The sequence below is a fragment of the Pyrgilauda ruficollis genome, unplaced genomic scaffold (assembly GCF_017590135.1).
Source record: "Pyrgilauda ruficollis isolate IOZ18807 unplaced genomic scaffold, ASM1759013v1 scaffold44, whole genome shotgun sequence".
Classification (NCBI taxonomy): domain Eukaryota; kingdom Metazoa; phylum Chordata; class Aves; order Passeriformes; family Passeridae; genus Pyrgilauda; species Pyrgilauda ruficollis.
Window position 1 is genome coordinate 3,409,044 of NW_024525934.1, and position 7,985 is coordinate 3,417,028.

Genomic DNA, 7,985 nt, shown 5'->3' on the forward strand with positions numbered 1-7,985 from the left:
CGTGGACAATATTGTAACTGTTGTTGTCCAGAATGCAAAATATGAAAACAAAGTTAAAAGGAGAGAGAACCAGCCTAACATACTTCCTTAGGGCCTAGAATTACTGACTCCATAATTAAGCATCTTAATAGACACAACCAGACAGATGACAGAAAACATGAATTAATCTCCAGTTCATTACCCAAGTTCCCATGGACTGGGACTTCTCCATGGCAAAGGAACACACACAGGTTTCAAGGCAATAATCATCCACAACCATGGATTTTATCCAGAAGTTGTGCATAGCCCTATTTATTAAGAAACACATACAATTACTATAGCTGTTGATTTTATAAATATACTTGCAGGAAAGAATACAAATGTAGCAAGAACAGTGGACAGAAATACTTAAGATGCACTGAAAAAAACCTCCTGCCTTGTCTTGAAGCTCTTTTCCCTTATTCTTCATGCTTTTGTTACTTAAGCATAACCACTGTGGTTCAGGATGAATAATGGCCAGCAAGCCAGGAATCCTGTGTCCAAGGCTGTGTGCTGGGTTCCCAACGAAAAGGATGAAAAGCCCAGACACTTCCAGTGCACTTCCACGGCCCACTCACCTCCTCCATCTGCAAAGGACAGCGAGATACCCCAGCTCATTGCGCTGTCTCAGACCCTGCACCAACAGTGATCTGTGTTTTGTAAGGGCCACAGTCCTTACAAAAAGTTCACATAATGAACAGTTAGGACAATCTATTTATCTGGGACCTGAGCAACTAAGATGAGTAATCACTCAGACACAGTCCTGTGCCAGTCTGTGCTTTGGGTGTTAGGTCACATTTTTTAGTATAGCCAAGGCTGGAAAAGTATGGGGGAAAGTTGGAAAAGGTTTCATAGTTCTGATAAAACAAGCAATGTCCTCAAAATTGTATTTACAAGAAGAGAAAGTAGCCAGTACTTTGCCTCAGTTTTATGCATGATGTGCTAAAACTGAGGATTGTCACACCAATGGGCTAGGGGGAGGCAGAACAGATCCCAGGACTGTTCACTTTGTCTGTGAAAGAGTTGACAGGATACACAAAACCAGCGCATGCTCGAGGCAGCCATGTTGGCTTCTGCTCCGCTGTAAAGAAAAATGTTTGCCACATGGAATCAGAAAACATTGGCAGGAAAATAACTTTAATTTCCAAACCTGAAAAAGAGTGTTGCAAGCTCTAAAAAAAAAAAAAAAAAAAAAAAAATTTAAAATTTTAGAAAACAGGGAAGGAGAGGAATAACATTCACCTAGACTCTCTGATTTCATCTTCAAACTCTGACCCTATGACGGGCATGTTTGAAAGAAATGAGTTTGTGGAAGAGATCTTAACAGTGACTTCTGAATGTAAGATGGGGAAAAGCATGCGTACCCATCACCTGTGGGCTGGGACAAGGATGAACAAATACTTTTTGGAGGAAGGCAGTGCAGCTCTCCCATACCAGTTACCAGCACAGAGACGTGGCTGGCGTTACAGATGTGTACATGTAGTCATATACACGTCTTGGAAAAGGCAGTGGAAGAAGTCCCAGCTATAAATGCACTCTGCAAACATCCAACCTTCTACATTTCTCATTATTTCCACCTTGAATCAGCTTAGGACTCAGAATAAAGGCCAAAAAAAGGCATATTTATTTCTAGCCAGTGTCATCAGAGAGTGACAAAAACCTTATGAGACATTTTGTCTCATCTACAGCCTTCCATGCCTGTTGTCATTTGCCTCCTGAGCCTAATGGGAACCTGCTCTGGATGGTCTGTTCCTTGTTATTCTTTCAATTTCCTTGTCTTTTATTTATTTCCCTTGCCTCTCAAGAGTCGTTCAGAGGTCCTATTACTTCCTGCTGGCCAGGGAAGGCTATGAGAACAAATAGTTACATTGGATTAAAATACACACACTGTCACAAGAAAAACAGAGGGAAGGGGGCAAGGGACTTGCTTAGCAAAGGGTGGTGGAAGTCGTGGGACAGAGAGCTGCCAGAAATATTAAAGCAGGGTTTTATGTCAAGACTTGTTTTAGACATGATCTCTGCAAGGAACAGAGCATCTGAATTCTTACTGTGGCAGTGCTGCAATTTGAACCTGCATATATTGAATTAGTTCAATGTTTCCTTTGGATTTTAAATGAAAGTGTGTTTGAAATAATGCAAATTACAGGTTTTGGCAGTGTGGATTCTTCTGGTAGTGGAGGGGCCAGTCACTGCTACAGCAGGGAGAGGAGAGATCACACACAGTGTGCTTCCCCTCTGCAGCAAAGAATTCACAGAATTCACAGAAAGGTGCTACAGTGCCATCATCCTAGAGGAACACAACACAATTGCCAGAACCGTGGACATCATTAGCCCCCCATCTCCAGGGCAAGTGAACCCTGTGGTCCATGCTTGACCCAGGCAACAGCAGATTGTATCTGCTGCATTTGGAAATTTTCCTTTCTATCATCTGTTAAAAAAAATTATTAGCAGGTGCTGAAAATTGCAGCCTCCAACCTAGAGACCAAGAGCCAAAATACCAGAGGGGGAAAAGTCACTTCTTGACAACCACCTGACTCCAGGGCTGGATGAGCCAGAGAGACAATCTGCTGCTATGAGAAGCCACATCAAAGGAGGGAAATGGTAGCACCTCCTGCAACTAGTTTGGGTTTTCTTGGTTTGTTTTTTTTTAAGCTACAAATAGCAAGGGCCATTTCCTTGCCTCTGTGAAGTTATAAGCCTGGTGATCCTTTCTGGTGCCATAAAAGAGTTAGACCAGCTCACATCTGATCAAAAAAAGGTTAGGCTACCTGTGCACCACCCAGAATAACAAACTAGTTATCTAACATTACCTGTGTAAATGGAACACTGCTACGTATGTGTATCCCAGTGAACACAGGAGAATAAATTCTTACATGCCATGTAATCACACACACACTGATATAAAAATGGGCTGATGTAAAATAAATATGCATATAGCTATGCCTTTGCCTATTCCAGACTCTGGTTTATAGGATTGCCAATGTGTTGACATAAAAATGCAGTTTTATGGATCACATCTCAATAGGAATGTGTGAAAAGGGATTTTGTTTTGGCTACAGCTCAGTCTCTTAATATAATTATAATTACAATTTTTACTACTACTACCACTAGCACAGTGAATTGGGAGCCCCCTTGGTTCTATGAAACAACAAGAACAAGCCTGACCTAAAAAGCAGGACAGCTGAAAGAGGGACAGACACAACACAATCATCTCCAAGATGGAGTAACAGGACAGGAGGTGGATGTAGGATTCAGCTCTCTTAAATTCCAGTCCCCGGTATGGCCTGGGTCCTCTCTGCCACGACTTCATACACGGCTTTCTCAGGGAAGAAAAGGGAGGAAAATTACTTTATTGGTGCAATGTGGGGAGTGGCTTTTGTTACGAATGTTGTGGCTTTGCTCGGTGTTCCTGGTGCTGTTGCAGCAGAGATGGAGTTAACAGTGGTGAGGGTTGTACCCTGTGTCCAGGGCTGGTGGCTGGTGGCCTTGGCTGCACCTGGCCAGCTTCTCTGTGACACTGTGGGCCACCACAGTGGCGGCTGAGCAGCAGAGGTAGCAGCTTGCTCAGGTCACAGGCACACTGACAAATATGTGGGGGCAAGAGCCAAGCAAGCACTTCTTTCTTCCTTTCTTTTTTCACCTGCCTGCCTTTATTAGGGCCATAGTGTGAGTCATTGTGCTTTGTTTCAGCCTGAAAATCAGAGTTATCTCTCCTTGACAGTTTGTTAATATAGAAGAGTTTTTTAAAAATCTCTCCAAGGACAAAAAATTTAGCTCCGAGTGCTATTTTGGCATTTACCAGATCTCTTGTAGCTCCATGCTGGGTTCTGCTGGGTGCTTCATGAAAAACCCTCTAAAAGTGCTGCTTTATTTCTGGCAATGATCTTAATCACGGACGCGTGGCCCGTGCAGCCAGGAAGCATCCCCACCACAGCCATTGCTCTGTACCAGCCACACTGGTTCTAAGGTAGCTCTCTTCTGCCAGCTCTGGGGCTCAAAAAATGAAATAAAAGAGAATAAGAGCGTTCCCTCCCTTCCCCAAAAGGAACATTTTGAAAGAAAGGGGCAGAAAATGCAACATGAGCCTCTTCAGTAAGCGGCAGTGGGCTCACGAGGACCAGGAAAGCTGTCTGCCAGGAGGCCAAATGGTTTGCCTGCAACTCCAGAAAAAAGAGACGTTATTTTTGTTGAAACCATTTAAAGAAAACAAAGGATGACTGCTACATGCCTGCCCGTGATCGTCTGGAGCACTGTGCTGTTGTGGGGTACTTATGCCAACAAATGGCAGCAGAATGCCAGCGCGTGGAGCAGGGCTGTACACAGGCATGCCTGCGGGACCGGCGCAGCTCACGCACCGAACCCAAGGAAGGGAGGATGTCCTGCTCATTATCTCCATTTTACAGGTGTTGAAAGGGAGGCTGGGGAGATCTGCCACCAAGGGGGTCTGTGAAAGCTGGGATTAATGGTTGTGCATCCCAGCTCCCAGCCCTGTGCACAGACCACGTCTCTTGGAGCAGATTTGGGGGATGATTTTTGTTTCTCTCACACAAGGGAGAAAAGAAATAGCTTCCAGCTTCCACTAAGGGAATTCTTTCTTCCTGCCAATGCCGTGTTGATTTGTCTTTAGGGCAATGTTAGTATTAGCTGAATTAGAAATCCATATTGTCAATTAAAACTTTACATCATCCCAGAGAGATCCTAAAGAAAATAGGCTTTCAGAAGCAAGAATAACCAAGTCTGCATAATGATGATCAGCAACAAGAACCGTCACTTAGGAAAACTTGTAAATGATCCTGCTTTGCTAGCTGTCCGTGTAGTCACAAATATCAAATCATTTGCATGTATGCCACTAAAAAAACTACACTACTCCAAAATACTTCTGTTTTGGACTTCCTCTTTCCAGCCAGCAAGCATCAATCCTGCTCTGAAACCCTTCAATGCCAAAAAGAGTGTGAAGATTTCCTACCTCATTACTGCCTTTCAAAGGCAGCCACAACCACAAAAAATAGACCTCAGGGAAGGGGGAGAAAATCTCTGCATGCTCAAACAGAGCCCCACCTGCCAGTTATCGCTTCTCCTTTGCGCTTTGAAGAAGTGTTTCACTTCTTACAAGGGAAACAAGTTTGTCATGGAGGGAGATGTGGTTAGCAATTCTGTCTGTGCTTCCCTCACCTCCTCTGATGGTGCTGATGGTGCCGTGGGCCCAGCGCTCCCTCCCGTGCTACAAAAAGAAAGAGTCAGTCTTGAACTAGACTGATCCCCTGGCACCCGTGGTTCCTCCCAAGTCATGTATCTCCCAAACTGTCCTTTAAAAATGCAGTGCTGGTGGCTGAAGAGATGGTTAGCTAGCAGCAACTGGACCATGACAGAAATGTGAGTTTATAACCTGGCAACGCAATTTTGGCTCTGAAATGTAATTGATCCCATTATGATCTCTGCACTGAAAGACTTGAGTTTTAAATAATCTTTCATTGAAAGATAATGTCCTGAGTGTATCTCAGCTTTAGTGAAGTTTAGTTTATGATCTGTCCCTGGCCCTCCTCAGCTATGAGTGATATTTTCCCAGCGCCCCACTTGCTGCTTTAATGCTGCCATAGTTAATAATACCTGCTGGAGAGGCAGCAGCATCTCTTGGCAAACTAGATGTACACAGTCTCAGGAGTCAAAATCTGAATATGTATAAAGCACGTAAGTAATCATTAATGCATAGCACGTCCCCTCTGGTCATTGAAATAAATTATTGACATCAACATCAACAAGAAATAAACCAGGTACCACCCCAATGGCTGAGACCTCATAGGTAAGCATAAATTATCAGAGTGTTTCAAAATTTCTAAACCTTCTTTTCTAAAATTAAAGAATAATTGTGCAGTGCTGATTGTAAAGATATGTGTGTGCACATACATGTGTGTCTGTGTTTGTGTGTGAGCACGTATCACACCTTAAGGTGTGCATAACATCATCTTGCAGCCTTAATCATTTGTCTTAAATGGCTGGCGAGGGATCCCTATAGCATCTATATGTGCACAGCCAAGATTCACACTCGCCATGCCAGTTCTTATTGCCATACAGTCTACAAATTGCTTCTGGAAAAGTGTAATCCTGGTTTTACCTCTACATTTTAAAAATCATTTCCCCACGTATTATCTCTTCACGGCTCTGTACATTTATGCTTTTACTCTCCAAATACCTTGACTAGAATGCTATATTCCTGAACAGAAACATATTCACCCCTGCTATTTTTCTGCAGGAGCCTAGTTCATTCAGAAACAAGGAAAAAAATACGAATTATTGTTTTTAAATGCCCCAACATGCAGAGCTCAGACAAGCCGCAGATGCAAACGTGGAAAGCAAATGTAGTGCTGGCATTAGGAAATGGCTGGGCTCACTGTGCTTGTAAGAAAGCACCTTTATTATTTAGGCATGGTTGTAAGCTGCCATTTTGATGTAATCCCTGGGTTTCTGGACTGGGGACACAGAAGCTGGCACAACACATCTACTGTAGCCCCGCAATACCCGGCCATCAATCAAGCACCTTCTGCCAGCGCAGAGCTACACTCATTCCCAGAGCTGGCAGCCACAGACAAGCCTGCACATCCGTGTCACCAGCAACTCACGGATTGTCATTCTGCTGCCTTTCATCACTGGGGAGCACCAGGGCCTGTGCTAGCACAGCAAATGGTTCTGCTGCCCTCTGTGAGTCACAAGTCCGGTGTTGCCATGGGGAATCCTGAGCTGGAAGGTATCCTGCCATGTCAGAGCATGGGCACTGCCCCAGCAAGGGTAGAGGTGGGGTCCTTCCCTAGGGAGCTGAAGGATGCCCACCTCAAAGCAGCAGACAGAGGCAGCAGAAAAAATGTGCACAGCCCTCTCCTCTGGGGACCTGCCTGGACTGTCTGCACATTCATTTCAGCATTACCCTTTCCAGTCCCATATCTGGGCTGCCCGGCCACCCAGCCAGAGGATGGGATCCATGTTCCTCCCCATCTCTGTCCCTGCTGGCTCATCAGACCCCCAGGGTCTCTGGGGAGAGGGGAAGCTGCAAGTGATGCTTCTGGTAGGGCAGCAGGTAAGATAGACTTGACAATGACTTCACCCCATGTTTTCCACCAGTCAGAACAATTTTTTAAAATAAAATCCTCCACCTTGACATTTTTAACTTGCTTTAGATACAATAAATGGGTTTTGTAAAATTCTTAGTTCTTCAACAGATAGGCAGCTGAGAAAGGGAGGGAGCAATGCCGTAATCCCTAGGAAAGATGGGACTCTGCTTCTTAAGTGGCAAAGTAATAAAAATAAAGAAAACACTACAAAACAGGCCAGTAATATAAGGCCACATCTGCCATTAAAGGGGACCTTGCTGTCACTCTGTGCCTTATGCTCTGTGTGGTGGCAAGGTGTTGGTAGTGTCCTTGGAGAGCTCAGGGGAGAAGACAAGTGAATGCCAGCAACATCCTCTTCCTTTCAAGGTTGTTTTTGTTTCCCTTATATTCTGGAAAATCCCTGTGGAATTTATTCTTCTAATGAACATGATCTGAGGGTATTTGGGTGAGACTGATGCCTGTGTGGAGAGGCAGGTGTAGGTACACGTACGTGTTATCTGTGTCTAGAGGGGTTTTGTCTGCAACTGCAGACACTGTCTCTTCTTGGGTGAAACACAAAGCAGAGCTGGAGCAGCCAAGAGGCAGAGAGACTTAGGCTTTATGGTACCTTACAAAGCACTGAATGTAGCTCCATTTATATGGCTATAACATGTTGCTAAATCCATATCTTGCCAGCTCATTGCCATCTTGGACAACCAAGACTATTGACCTCCCTGTTTCTGTACCCCACTGGAAGAGCTCGAAGTCCACAGTTCAGTTTTATATTTGGGCTTAAGTTCCTCCCATTTTCTCTTCTTTTTATTTAAGAGCCACCTGGTGCAGAATTGCATGCACCCAGCTCAAAGTTCCCTCTCCAAGGACTGC